Source organism: Anarrhichthys ocellatus, unplaced genomic scaffold, assembly GCF_004355925.1.
Source record: "Anarrhichthys ocellatus isolate YVR2014 unplaced genomic scaffold, GSC_Weel_1.0 scaffold62, whole genome shotgun sequence".
Taxonomy (NCBI): domain Eukaryota; kingdom Metazoa; phylum Chordata; class Actinopteri; order Perciformes; family Anarhichadidae; genus Anarrhichthys; species Anarrhichthys ocellatus.
The window spans coordinates 1,974,719-1,987,603 of NW_022280092.1; the positions used below are offsets into that span (position 1 = coordinate 1,974,719).

Consider the following 12,885-nt stretch of genomic DNA (forward strand, 5'->3'; position numbering starts at 1 on the left):
ACACACACACACACACACACACACACACACACACACACACACACACACACACACACACGCCTGCACGTACTTGGCCTTCCAGGCTTCTCCTTTCCAAACTCCATCAATGTCACCTCCAGCTATTGTTATATGTCGTGTAGTATGACCGCAACAATTACTCAAATTCCGTAACTCTTACCTCACATCATTATGATTCTCGACTAATGCATTGTAACACGTCAGTGAGACTAAGGATGAAGGAGCAGGATCCAAACGTCACTAGAGGGATGACGTTGTTTCCTGACAAACTGGCTGCCTGACGGATTTGACAAGTTGTTAAATCACCAAATAATACTTGCAGTGTGATTGGTGGGTGGAAATGAAAACTACTAAACTACACAAGTACCTCGAGGATATTCAGATTGATAGATTGAGAGGCATGACTGCAAAACACTAAAATGAGTCACTGGCATTGAACGGTCTGTGCGCCTGTGTGTCTTTAACATTTGTGGCAGCTGTAATTCATGCACATGGACACACACTCACAAACACAGTCCATAATCAATCAATCAACAAATAGACAGAGTGAGGGCTGACATTTTAAGCCCTGCAGCTCTCAGTTTTGTGTGTGTGTGTGTGTGTGTGTGGCCTTATGATGCAGAAAAGGGCCACAATGTACAGGTTTCCATAGTAGAAAGAGATAAAAGGTCCGCAAGATATAGAAAACATGAATAGTCAAATAAAAGCCTATTTAAGTCGCTCAGACCGCTTGATGTTGACAGAGAAGCAGAGGGAGAAAAGCGATGAGATGGTTATGATTAGATTTATTTCGTAATGATGGTAATGATAATTACAATGATGATGATGGCGGTAATGCAGCTGATGATGACAGGGACAGAGATGATGATGTTTATTTGTGGAGAGATGATGGCAATGCTGCAGATGAAAATGTCTCCGATGTGTGATCGCGTTGCTGTTTTTAATCGTGATGACCTTGAAGGCGTTAAAAAGTGATTATGTGAAGGAAGAAACCTCCTCTGATATGTGACATGTCAATACAATGCGATGGGAAAGACGGGAGGCGAGTCCAAAGTGAGAGTGAGCCGGAGGAGAGCATCGAAAGAGCGTAACGGGCTTCCAGCCATGGGAAAGTTTGCTCTGTCTTTCTCATCTAAACACACACACACACACACACACACACACACACGCACAACAAGAGAACAGTCAATGTTAATACCCTTAATTTACAAGCAAATGACAATGCTGAGGAAGTGCGTATGTGTCTGTGAATTTGTCCACACATACACAGCATGACTGATCATAAAGAATGATCAGATATGATTTTATAGCAGTGCTCATTTCGCTGCAAACTGGTGGTATTTGTCACTGCAGGCACACTGCCTTTGATGTTAGATCAATCTCATGTCTGATCAGAAATCACAACTTTCCATTGGCTTCGCTTGCCGTGAATGGGAAATAATGGAACGCCTGGCATTTAGACAGCAACAGATTCTTGGATCTGTTTCTGTGTTAGAATGTTTAGCCATGAAGCTTTGGCAACATTGTCTTTGTTATTCTCATGCCAATAAAACATATTGAATTGAATTGAGAACAAGAGATAGAATCAGACAGAGCAAAGAGCTGTTTTCGAGAGATAACTAGTATCATCCACTCAAACGTGTCCCTGGGTCTCCAGACTGCTTAGCCAAAGCTGCTGTTGTTTGAACAAACTCTACAAAACTGTTTGGAGTGTGTCATAACGGCTGTTTTCTTTATCTCGTACTGCAGTGAGCAAAATATATTTGTTGCTGTAACATACAACAGTTATAAATAAATAGAAATGTCACAACTTCCTTGATAATGTAATCGCCAAATGTGAGTTCTGTAATTGCAGAGCCTATAATGCTTCATACAGGTGTGCATCTATTTTCAAAAAGAAAAACCAGCATCTTATCATTCTGTACCTCATGAATATAAATGATCAAGGTTTGAAGTGTTACCACCTTTATCACTGAAAAACTCAAACTTAAAGTAATTTACCGCCTTGAAAAAAATCACCGTAATTTGCCACAAATTGTACCGTCAATCATTCTGCATGAATTATTTCTTTTCAAGTAACAGATGAGTCATTTCAGAAGCATTTTCTAAGCTATGATTGATAATAACGATTTCCAAGAGGAATTTAAAAGCTAAACTATTCTGTTACATTACTCTACGTATCCCTCGCAAGTGCTAAATGATCCATTAATCATGCAATCAACCAAGCAAAACACCATAAGACAGTTACGCCATGGGAGTGCCACTTTGACTCCAAAAAAAAAGGGTCACAAATTGTCAAGGCGGGAGCGCCGTTTGTTCACATCACTGAGCAGCGAGCAGAGTGGGGAACGCGGTGTCCGTCAAAATGGCTTAGTGACGGTAGAGCGGGCCTGAGATGGCCTTCCTTACTGGTGTCAGCCCACGACAGGTGACAAAACAGCTGCGGAAGATGCACACCAAGGGGCCACATGAGTCCATGTGTCAGAGCGCAGGAAAGAACAGGTGCATGTGAGTGTGTTAAAAGAGACAGAAATATCAGTGGATAAAGTGTTTTTTGTCTTTTCGATAAGCATCGTATTTATGTACTACGTCAAAACAACTCTATGGTGACAGAGGAGTGACTGGTCATCGTCCACTTTATATTTCATTATTTGAATTGTTTCCTGATACAGTTTGGTGTCTTACATACTGAGCAGCTTGTTTAATGCCACTAAGGTCAGATGCACCAGATTAAAGGGAGTTTGTTGGTGGAGTGGTGTGTGTGTGTGTGTGTGAAGTTTTGTGTCAGGTTAGTGCAGCTGATCATTAATGTGGAGAGCAGGTGTGAGGTTGGATGTTTCTGGGACAACGGGACATACTGAGGTGCCGTATTGTGGTCCATATTCCATCAAACACTAGATAGCATACTCTCTGTAACACACACTCTTTTCCTCTAAAACCTCTACGCTGTTAAAGGGGTGTTGTGTTGATTACTGTACAGTATGCTGAAAGAGATTCTGCACATTAAACTCAACATGATAAGGAAGCCGTTTCGTGGCAACAAATTGTGAGCATTTTGGTATAAAGATGTAACACACTGTCACAATATATCATAGTTTAAGTCTAACAACAAGATAAATTGTAAAAGATAAATCTCATTCACTTTGAGAAGATTGATACCACTCTCACATCTATGCGGTAAATATGAAGCTATACCCCCAGCATCCAGTTAGCTTAACGTAGCATAAAGACGGAAACAGCTAGCCTGGCTTTCTCCAACGGTAACAAAGTCCGCCTGTCAGCACATTTAAAGCTCACTAATTAACAGGTCAAGTGTAGTTTGTTTAATCCGTACACAACCAACATGTTGCTGTTTCATAAGGGGTTGTGAGCTAGCTCTTCCTCCTGTTTCCAGTCTTTATGCTAAGCTAGCATAGCCACCGCTGGCTACATTATAGCATACTGCACATTTTTATCTCAAACTATCTCTATAGTTAGAGATACAATTTCGGAATTATAACTTGATTTTATTCGTTATGTAGTACGTCTAGATTTATACAAATGGGGTTGTTAAATATGTGAACACATTATTGTGCATAAAATAAATGATTGGAAGGTGGTGACTCAGGTGAGGGAAGATTATTAGTTCAAATCCCTCTACCTTACATAAATAGAGAAACAAGACCACCAGTGCGTCATGTTTTCAGAACAATAAATCAGGAGAATGACATAATTGCGCATAGATTTACATATCCTGTTGTTATCTGCCTGCACGGTATCATAAGATGTCATGGGAAAATCTCAATTCTAAAATCATCCGAAAAACTTTAACCTCCGTTTCCTAATCCAACAGCACATTCTATTTACAGAGCGAACGGCAGTTTAACCAGCAACTATCACCTGTCATGAAGCCAGAAGACTGCGCAATAATCCCTGACATAACAAACACATCATTCTAAATACATACGTATCCACGCCCCCACATGCTGTGCCGCATACAGTCTATAATTGGGATGTTGTGCGATGGGGCGACTGCTGCTTGTCAACAGAGATTAGCTGCAGATGCGTCTGTGTGTGTGTGTGTGTGTGAGCGGGTTTGTAACCATTGTTGCACCTGAGCACACAGAGTGAAAAACACCTGGATTAAATGTGATACTGTAAGGACACACCATGTGCAAGCACTCACATGAATACAAGTCTGTATATGCGTAAACAAGTGATACAAAACACAGACGGCTCCTTCTTCTAGCTCCAGATGTAAAATAATGACTGCAAATATCTGTGCAGACACTATTGAATATATATAGATATATTTATATATCTATATAGATATATATACAGTATATCCCTTATGTAAGGCCAGTGTGGAAGAACAGATTTACAGTACAGCAACATTCAGCTTTTAGAGGAAAATGCCCTTCAGAGTCTAAAAGCAAGGCGTTATTTCTGTCACAAAAACCTTTGTGTTTTGCACAAGAACAGCGACTCTCACTTTATCTTCACCAGCTATGACAGCAACCGCTATCGGTCATGCTCTCTCCGCCTATTCTGAAAGCCAGAGTGAGGAAATGATCATATGCAGATGATAAATATTTGTTTCTAGGCTAGCGAGCTGAAAATAAAACAGTGTCAGCGCAGCTCCACCAAAAGCAAACAAGCTGAGCCAGGAAGAAGTCCCGATGAAGACAACCTCGCCCAAGTTGTCATTTGCTGTTGTCGAAGTAGAAAAGGAAAAGGGCATCTGCTGCTCTTTTATGAAGACAGGCCCATAAGGGTTGAGTCGGAGCCTCCCGATTGGCTGAGCACATACAGTACATGCAACTTTGCGACAAAACTATCAAGGTATTTTTGTGATTCATTGTCAGCATGGTATTGATTCAGCGCAGCGTTGATATTTCCATCTGTAATTTGTTTATCATGTTAAATGTCTATCTCTCTTGGTGAGTGCCAACCTACTGTCCTCTTTGCAAACATCAAGACTGGGCCCCCTACCTCTCTTAAATTGTTAATGGCTGAAGAGTTTTATGCATTTTATTCATTTGGACAGACTGTAAAAACGAGCTAGTCAACTGTCAGAGCTGTCAACTGATCACCACCTGGTGGTGAGTTGGATCAGATGGCAGGGGAACCGGTTGGAAAGACCCGGCAAACCCAAACGTGTAGTGAGGGTGAACTGGGAACGTCTGGCGGAGGACCCTGTCCGGGAGGTCTTTAACTCCCACCTCCGGAAGAACTTCTCACACATCCCGAGGGAGGTTGGGGACACGGAATCCGAGTGGACCATGTTCAAAGCCTCTATTGTGGACGCGGCCGCTAGGAGCTGTGGCCGGAAGGTCATCGGTGCCTGTCGTGGCGGCAACCCGAGAACCCGGTGGTGGACACCGGAGGTGAGGGAAGCCGTCAAGCTGAAGAAGGAGACCTTCAAGGCCTGGTTGGCCCAGGGGTCTCCTGAAGCAGCTGACAGGTACCGGCAGGCCAGAAGGGCTGCAGCTGCGGTGGATGCGAATGCTAAAACTCGGGCATGGGAGGAGTTCGGGGAGGCCATGGAGAAGGACTTTCGGTTGGCCTCAAGGATGTTCTGGCAAACCATCCGACGGCTCAGGAAGGGAAAGCAGGGCTTACCCCAGGCTGTTCTCAGCAGGGGGGGGAACTGCTAACCCGGACGGAGGACATCGTCGGGCGGTGGAAAGAGCACTTTCAGGAACTCCTAAACCCGACCAACATGTCCTCTGCAGAGGAGGCAGCGCCTGAGGACCTAGGGGGAGGCTCACCCATATCCCTGGCAGAGGTCGCTGAGGTAGTTAAAAAGCTCCTTGGTGGCAAGGCGCCGGGGGTGGATGAGATCCGCCCTGAGATGCTGAAGGCGCTGGACATAGTTGGGCTGTCCTGGCTGACACGCCTCTTCAATGTCGCATGGGGGTCGGGATCAGTGCCCATGGAATGGCAGACCGGGGTGGTGGTTCCCATCTTCAAAAAAGGGGGACCGGAGAGTGTGCTCGAATTACCGGGGTATCACACTACTCAGCCTCTCGGGGAAGGCTTATGCCAGGGTGCTGGAAAGGAGGCTCCGACCGCTTGTCGAACCTCAGATTCAAGAGGAGCAGTGCGGATTCCGTCCCGGCCGTGGAACAGTGGACCAGCTCTTTACCCTCGCAAGACTACTGGAGGGGTTCTGGGAGTTTGCCCAACCAGTCTACATGTGCTTTGTGGACTTGGAGAAGGCTTTCGACCGGGTCCCTCGGGGTGTCTTGTGGGGGGTGCTGCGGGAGTATTGGGTGCCGGACCCGTTACAACGGGCGATCCGGTCTCTGTACGACTGCAGTAGGAGCTGTGTCCGCATTCTCGGCAATAAGTCAGACACGTTCCCGGTGGGTGTTGGCCTCCGCCAGGGCTGCCCTTTGTCACCGGTCCTGTTCGTGATTTTCAAGGACAGGATATCTAGGCGCAGCCTGGGGGCGGAGAACGTCAGTTTCGGGGGTCTCGGGATCGCCTCTCTGCTATTTGCAGATGATGTGGTCCTCTTAGCCTCCTCGGATCGTGACCTCCAGCATTCACTGGGGCAGTTTGCAGCCGAGTGTGAAGCGGCGGGGATGAGAGTTAGCACCTCCAAATCTGAGGCCATGGTTCTCTGCCGGAAACCGGTGGATTGCTCCCTCCAGGTGGGGACGGAGTGCCTACCTCAAGCGAAGGAGTTCAAGTATCTCGGGGTCTTGTTCACGAGTGAGGGTAAGATGGAGCGGGAGATCGACAGACGGATCGGTGCGGCTGCAGCAGTAAAGCAGGTGCTGCACCGGACCGTCTTGGTGAAGAGGGAGCTGAACCGGAAGGCAAAGCTCTCAATTTACCACTCGGTCTACGTTCCTACCCTCACCTATGGTCACGAACTCTGGGTCGTGACCGAAAGGACAAGGTCGCGGCTACAAGCGGCCGAAATGAGTTTCCTCATTCCTCATTCCTATCTCTAAGGGCTCAGCCTTAGAGATACGGTAAGGAGCTCGGTCATCAGGAGGGAGCTTGGAGTAGAGCCGCTACTCCTTCGCGTCGAAAGGAGTCAGCTGAGGTGGTTCTGGCATCTAATTAGGATGCCTCCTGGACGCCTCCCACTGGAGGTTTTCCAGGCACGTCCAACTGGGAAGAGACCCCGGGGAAGACCCAGAACACGCTGGAGAGATTACATCTCCCAGCTGGCCTGGGAACGCCGCGGGATCCCCCAGAATGAGCTGGAACATGTTGCCGGTGAGAGGGAGGTCTGGGTCGGCCTGCTTGACCTGTTGCCACCGCGACCCGACCCCGGATAAGCGGTGGAAAATGGATGGATGGATGGAAATATTTGTTTCTAGGCTAGCGAGCTGAAAATAAAACAGTGTCAGCGCAGCTCCACCAAAAGCAAACAAGCTGAGCCAGGAAGAAGTCCCAATGAAGACAACCTCACCCAAGTTGTCATTTGCTGTTGTCGAAGTAGAAAAGGAAAAGGGCATCTACTGCTCTTTTATGAAGACAGGCCCATAAGGGTTGAGTCGGAGCCTCCCGATTGGCTGAGCACATACAGTACATGCAACTTTGCGACAAAACTATCAAGGTATTTTTGTGATTCATTGTCAGCATGGTATTGATTCAGCGCAGCGTTGATATCTCCGTCTGTAATTTCTTTATCATGTTAAATGTCAATCTCTCTTGGTGAGTGCCAACCTACTGTCCTCTTTGCAAACATCAAGACTGGGCCCCCTACCTCTCTTAAATTGTTAATGGCTGAAGAGTTTTATGCATTTTATTCATTTGGACAGACTGTAAAAACGAGCTAGTCAAGTTAATGTGACTCTCCTGAGCAGCTGCATTTGTAATAGTGATTTAGTGAAAAAAAAAAAGTCCCTCTTTACGAGGTGTTTATACTATTTTGTCGACCTGTGTATATTTTTCTTTGATCCCCCATTTCTACGGTTCTTTGCATGCATTCTGTCGTGTACACACCTCTATGGTCACACACACACACACACACACACACACCCCTTTGGCTACAATCGCGTTCAGTATGAAACAAGTGCAGAGCCTGTGGGTGAGTACATGAGTCAACAGCCTTGCCTGCCGGTGGCTTTCACAGTGACTGACATTTCAAGGAAGAGAGAGAGAGAGAAACACACACACACACAACCACACACACCTGGAGAAAGAACAGGGTACGTCTGAAGTCCAGACCACCCGATGTATGATGCTCATACTTCAAGCAGGCCAATGAGAAGCCTCCGAGTATTGTTTAAACTACCCTTTGGCTTTACTTAAAGATAAATTCTCATAATATCAATGAAGCTAAAGACAAACTGAAAACAACTAAGATTCAGATGTGTTATCTTGTCAGTTTTTCTCATTTTTGCTTGTCTCTCTTGCAATGCATGCTCCTCTTTTCGTGTCATGTCTTACTGTACTCTCTCTGCTGGTGTTTGTCCCTCCACCCATCACATTTCCTCTTTCTTTGTTCACCATCATAGAATATCGACAGTCACAGCTGCCAAACCTCTTCTCTGCTCTCGCTCCCTGCCTCCCTCCGTGTCTCTCTCTCTCTCTCGCTCTCTCTCTTTTCCTCTGGCCTTCACAGGAGGCTCTCAAGGCGCAGTATGTGGCTGCCGTCACCAGACAGTTGTCGAGCATAAACCGATCGTTTCACCTAACTGAATAATACCAGCATTCACTGCAGACCCACTCCCTTCCCGCTTGCTGTCCCTCTCGCTCTCTCTCTGTGCTCCCTCCAGCCCTTTGTCCTTTCCATCTCTTCTTCCCTTTCTCTCCATCTGTCATAACGTCTCGCTAGATCTTTACACCTTTTCACTTCCCTTTTGCTCCCTGCTTTGCTTCATGTCTTTTCTTTTTTAGTTTTTCAATTATTTTTATCCCCTGATCATCTCCTTGTCTTCCCATCTCTCCGACTTGTTCTCTCTTCGGCTTTTCGTTGCATCTGATGTTTTTATGCACTCACCCTTTCTCTCTATTTGTGCCACCCCCTGTTACTTTCAGGTCATTGTGAACGGCTGCTACAAAAGAACTATAAAAGCCCTCTCTCTGCCCCCTATGGTGATCCACAATACTGGATCTCACACGGGCCAGACCTGACGTCCGACTGTGACTGTGCTTTTATGTGCGTGTGAGTGTTTTTGTCTGGGAAAGTGCGAAAGAAGGTATAAATATGCGAGTGGCTTCCTAAACTGAAAGAGCACCTTGACCCTGGTCTATAAAGGACATGTCAAGTTGCTCCTCCTCATTTTTATTCTGAGGATTTTTGGCATTTCTCCCTGCAGTGTTTGCTCTTTTAACAACAGCAGAGAATTTGTTAACTTCCTGTTTACGGCTGCCAAAGATCCTGACCCTACAATAGCTGCAAGACAGACTCAAGGACACGAGCTACCGAACACCCACTCCTGTGAATGTCAGAGTGTAGTGGCACTCTTCCAGAATAAGACACTGGAGTCACTGATACCATTAATAACGTCCCTTACAGTTTTTATCCAACACGGGAGATTAAAAGTATTTCCATGTACATATTGAAGTAGCGAGTCATTTTCAGAGTTGATAGAAACAAACATGATTGGATTGGACAGAAAAGCTCTTTGTACCCCTCAACATAAGACCTGCTGTATACAGGTGCCGGAGGTTAGACGCCAATGTCAAAAGCTAAGATCAATAGAAGGGAAGGGGGATGGATATTAATGATCAGGCTTATTGATGCTTTGTTCCAAGGATCAGAGTTCACCTAGAACAACAGCCAGCTGCTTCTCATTATGCAGCCACAGTGCATTTCATTGTTGTACGGCCTTAAGAATGGCCTCAGCATTAGCAGAAATTCGGTCATTATCAGCATTGATAATAACATTCAGTTTGGGACGGCATATTGGAGGTCTATTTCTCTTCAACTGGGACTAATAAAGAGGCAATGTGGGTGTCTGTGAATGCAATCTAATTAGTTTATGTTGTAGACTTTAAGATGGCAGTTTTATGCGGAGTCACTTACAATGGGTGCAGCAGGAGAGTGAGCTTACATTTCTAGACAAATTACAAGCAACCACTGGTAGGGAGTCAAAATCAGTCAGACCATAAATATGCAATAACAAATGTCCCTTTACCCTTAAATTATTGTGCTTGAATGAAAAAAACGAATTATATAAAAGCATCATCCATCACTTGGATCTACGACATCTATTGTTTTTTGTTTTTTTTCATTCAATATGCTTTATAGTCATAAATGTAACAAGGACTATTTTGTCAAAGCGTCAAATAAAAATGACATACATCAGCTGCAAGGAGAGGAGAGGAGAGGAGAGAGGGGGCGGTCACTCCACTGAGATCATGGTCTGTCTGATCACTGATCACCACTGTCATAAAGGCATATTTTCATTGAAAGTTTCAAAAAAGGTCAGCAGTGAGGTCGCCAACATCACATTTTGTCAGTGCTGATTCTGGTGTAATAATGGAGTATTGCGACATAATATAGAAGGCCATCAACTTCCAGGGCATGTGACAGAATACTGTTCAGCACCATGGACAGCGTCGAGGATTTGAGAGCAAAACATATTTAACTGGCGTTGTTAATAGTTGACCAGAAAAGAAAATGTGTTGTTATGAGGAAAATAAGATAATTCAGTGAATCATAATCTTGATTACAGAGTCCATTTAATAATGAACATGTCCAAGGTATTGCAGACTGTCCCTGAAATACAGAAACACTGTGGCCTGACTGTAGTCACGCAGTGACAATGTTTGCTCAAATTATTGGTTTGATTCTAAACACAAATACTGTTGTAAAATCTATAATTGAATTTCCGTCTAAGTATTCACAATTCCCATTGTTCTCAAAGAACATTTCACGCTCTTTGCAGAAATCTGAAGAGAAAAACGCCAAAAAAAAAAAAAAGGATCACTTGTCGGATCAGTGAGGCTACAGGTCTAATAAACAAGCAACAACTCTGCCTCATCCGAGCGCTCTCCGTCAGCTTTCCTTTGAAAGAGAAGTGGAAATAGGCCAAACTTACCTTGACTGACATTAAAAAAGGTGTGTCCAGGATTTACTGAACAAAACTGCGGAGGTCTCGCCTTCTCTGAGACACCTGGCCGGTGTGAACCATGGGAAATCACTATCCACTGGCCATTTGTGGAATCGGTGCAAAAGGAGGCATTACGGCGAGAAAAAGCGAGGACGTCGTCGCGATGCTGCGGCGCAAAGCCCGGTTCCCCGATGGAAGATTGGGTTGTGCGTTGCAGCCTTGGCGACTCTTGTGTGGTGCGCGCTCGTCTCCACTGGACTCACATTTCCAGAAAGCCAAGAAGACAATTAGACGGTACTTCTCAGTGTTTTTCACCCGCTAAGTTTATTTAGGGGCCCCTAAACGAGCCGGTGTCGAGCCGGTAGATGTCAAAGATAACCAATGCGTTGAGTTCCACTTTAAGCTGTATGTGCTAAGGAATTCGGGAACACTTTTTTTAACCACGGTCACGTTGACTGAGCACGCTGCAAAAAAAAAAATCCCACTAAGCAAGAGCAAAATATCTGTCCGATCTAGCATGTTCTAACAACGTCTCTTCTTTTTTTCCATTTCCAAATTGGCACGAAGAACATTTCACTTCTCGTCAAACCATTCCGACACCAATTTCAGAGCTCAACTTGTTATTCCCAGACGCTGTATCCAAAAGGCGTGCCTGTATTCAAACCCAATTGCAACAGTTAATCACCTGCGGACAAAAATACAACATTTTCTACGAGGCTCCACTTCATCGTGCGCCCATGTCCTCCTCCCGGTGGAACACGCGAGGGGCGCCTCTGTCAAGCCAGCCTCTTCATACAGCCAAAATATCCCATGAAGGCTTACCCAAGGATGGCTTCTGACAAATGCATGCGTGAAAAAAAACAAATGTTTAAAAACGTCCTCCACTTCAAAAGATCAGATGCTCCGAAAAAGTTGATCTTTTTAAAGTATTCCCAAGCTCCATGGGTTTATTCATGCATCTCCGGCGCGTCAAAACCTGGTCTTGTGGTTGAATTCTCAGCGAAGAGTTCTGAGTGTGAGAGAGGGGGAGAGAGGAGAGAGAGAGGGAGAGAGGGAGAGAGAGAGATATTTATGAAACGGGCAACAATAAGCTCCTGAATGAAGAGTAACGCACTGCTGATTTGGGGGCATGCTCCTCATTATATAGCGAACACTGATTTATTTAGTCCCATCTGGACAGTGCTTGGGTTACAGCAGTAAATCACTCCCTAAATTGAATTGAATTGAGTGTTACACTATAGATGGGGAAAGGAGAGGAAGCGGAGCTGGACTCCGCTTCCTCTCTGCGTCGAGTGTGCGGTGCGCGGGTACATGTGTGTGGCGTGCGTGAATGGCAGTCTGAAGGAAAATGGTTTATGGCAGATTAAATATTTGATGAGGCATGCTTATTATATCCTCATAATCACTTCACACCAGCATTGTGATTTGAGGCACAGGGCAAACGTGGCATAAGTACGCCCACATAAATAGCCCAGACACGCACAGAGCGGTGGATAATCTGGTTGAACGTGTCATGTCTTCATGAGATCGGACAAGCGGACGCACCATCCGCAGCGTGGAAGCGAAAGACTCACGCATGGACAACTTTGATTCAAACACCACGGGGCGGCGGAGGGGGCGCACCGGACGAAGAGCACGGCGGATCATATTGGCAAGTGGGTGGTTATGATGTTGGCATATGATAGGATAGCATACTGTCTATTGTAGAGAGTGAGTCAAGACTTGAGGGGAGAAAGAGAGAGAGAGAGAGAGAGAGAGAGAGAGAGAGAGAGAGAGAGAGACAAAGAGAGAGAGAGAGACAAAGAGAGAGAGACGCCTCAAGAGGTGCTTAATGTAGATGAAAAGGAGAACTAAATCGTAT

At 45.4% G+C, this 12,885-nt stretch overlaps 1 protein-coding gene across 7 annotated transcripts in view; it reads right to left on the minus strand.

Moving 5' to 3' along the window:
• cacna1ia (calcium voltage-gated channel subunit alpha1 Ia) overlaps nt 1-12,195 on the minus strand; it is a 149,259-nt gene extending 137,064 nt beyond the window's left edge. For 5 of the 7 annotated variants that reach the window (XR_004213649.1, XR_004213647.1, XR_004213648.1 and 2 more), the window contains exon 1: nt 11,013-12,192. The gene's annotated coding sequence lies outside the window, so the exon portion shown is untranslated. Of the gene's footprint in view, nt 1-11,012 lie in introns of all 7 variants that reach the window. The other 2 variants (XM_031872136.1, XM_031872135.1) reach the window with 2 other exon arrangements.
• Nucleotides 12,196-12,885: the final 690 nt, after the last annotated feature.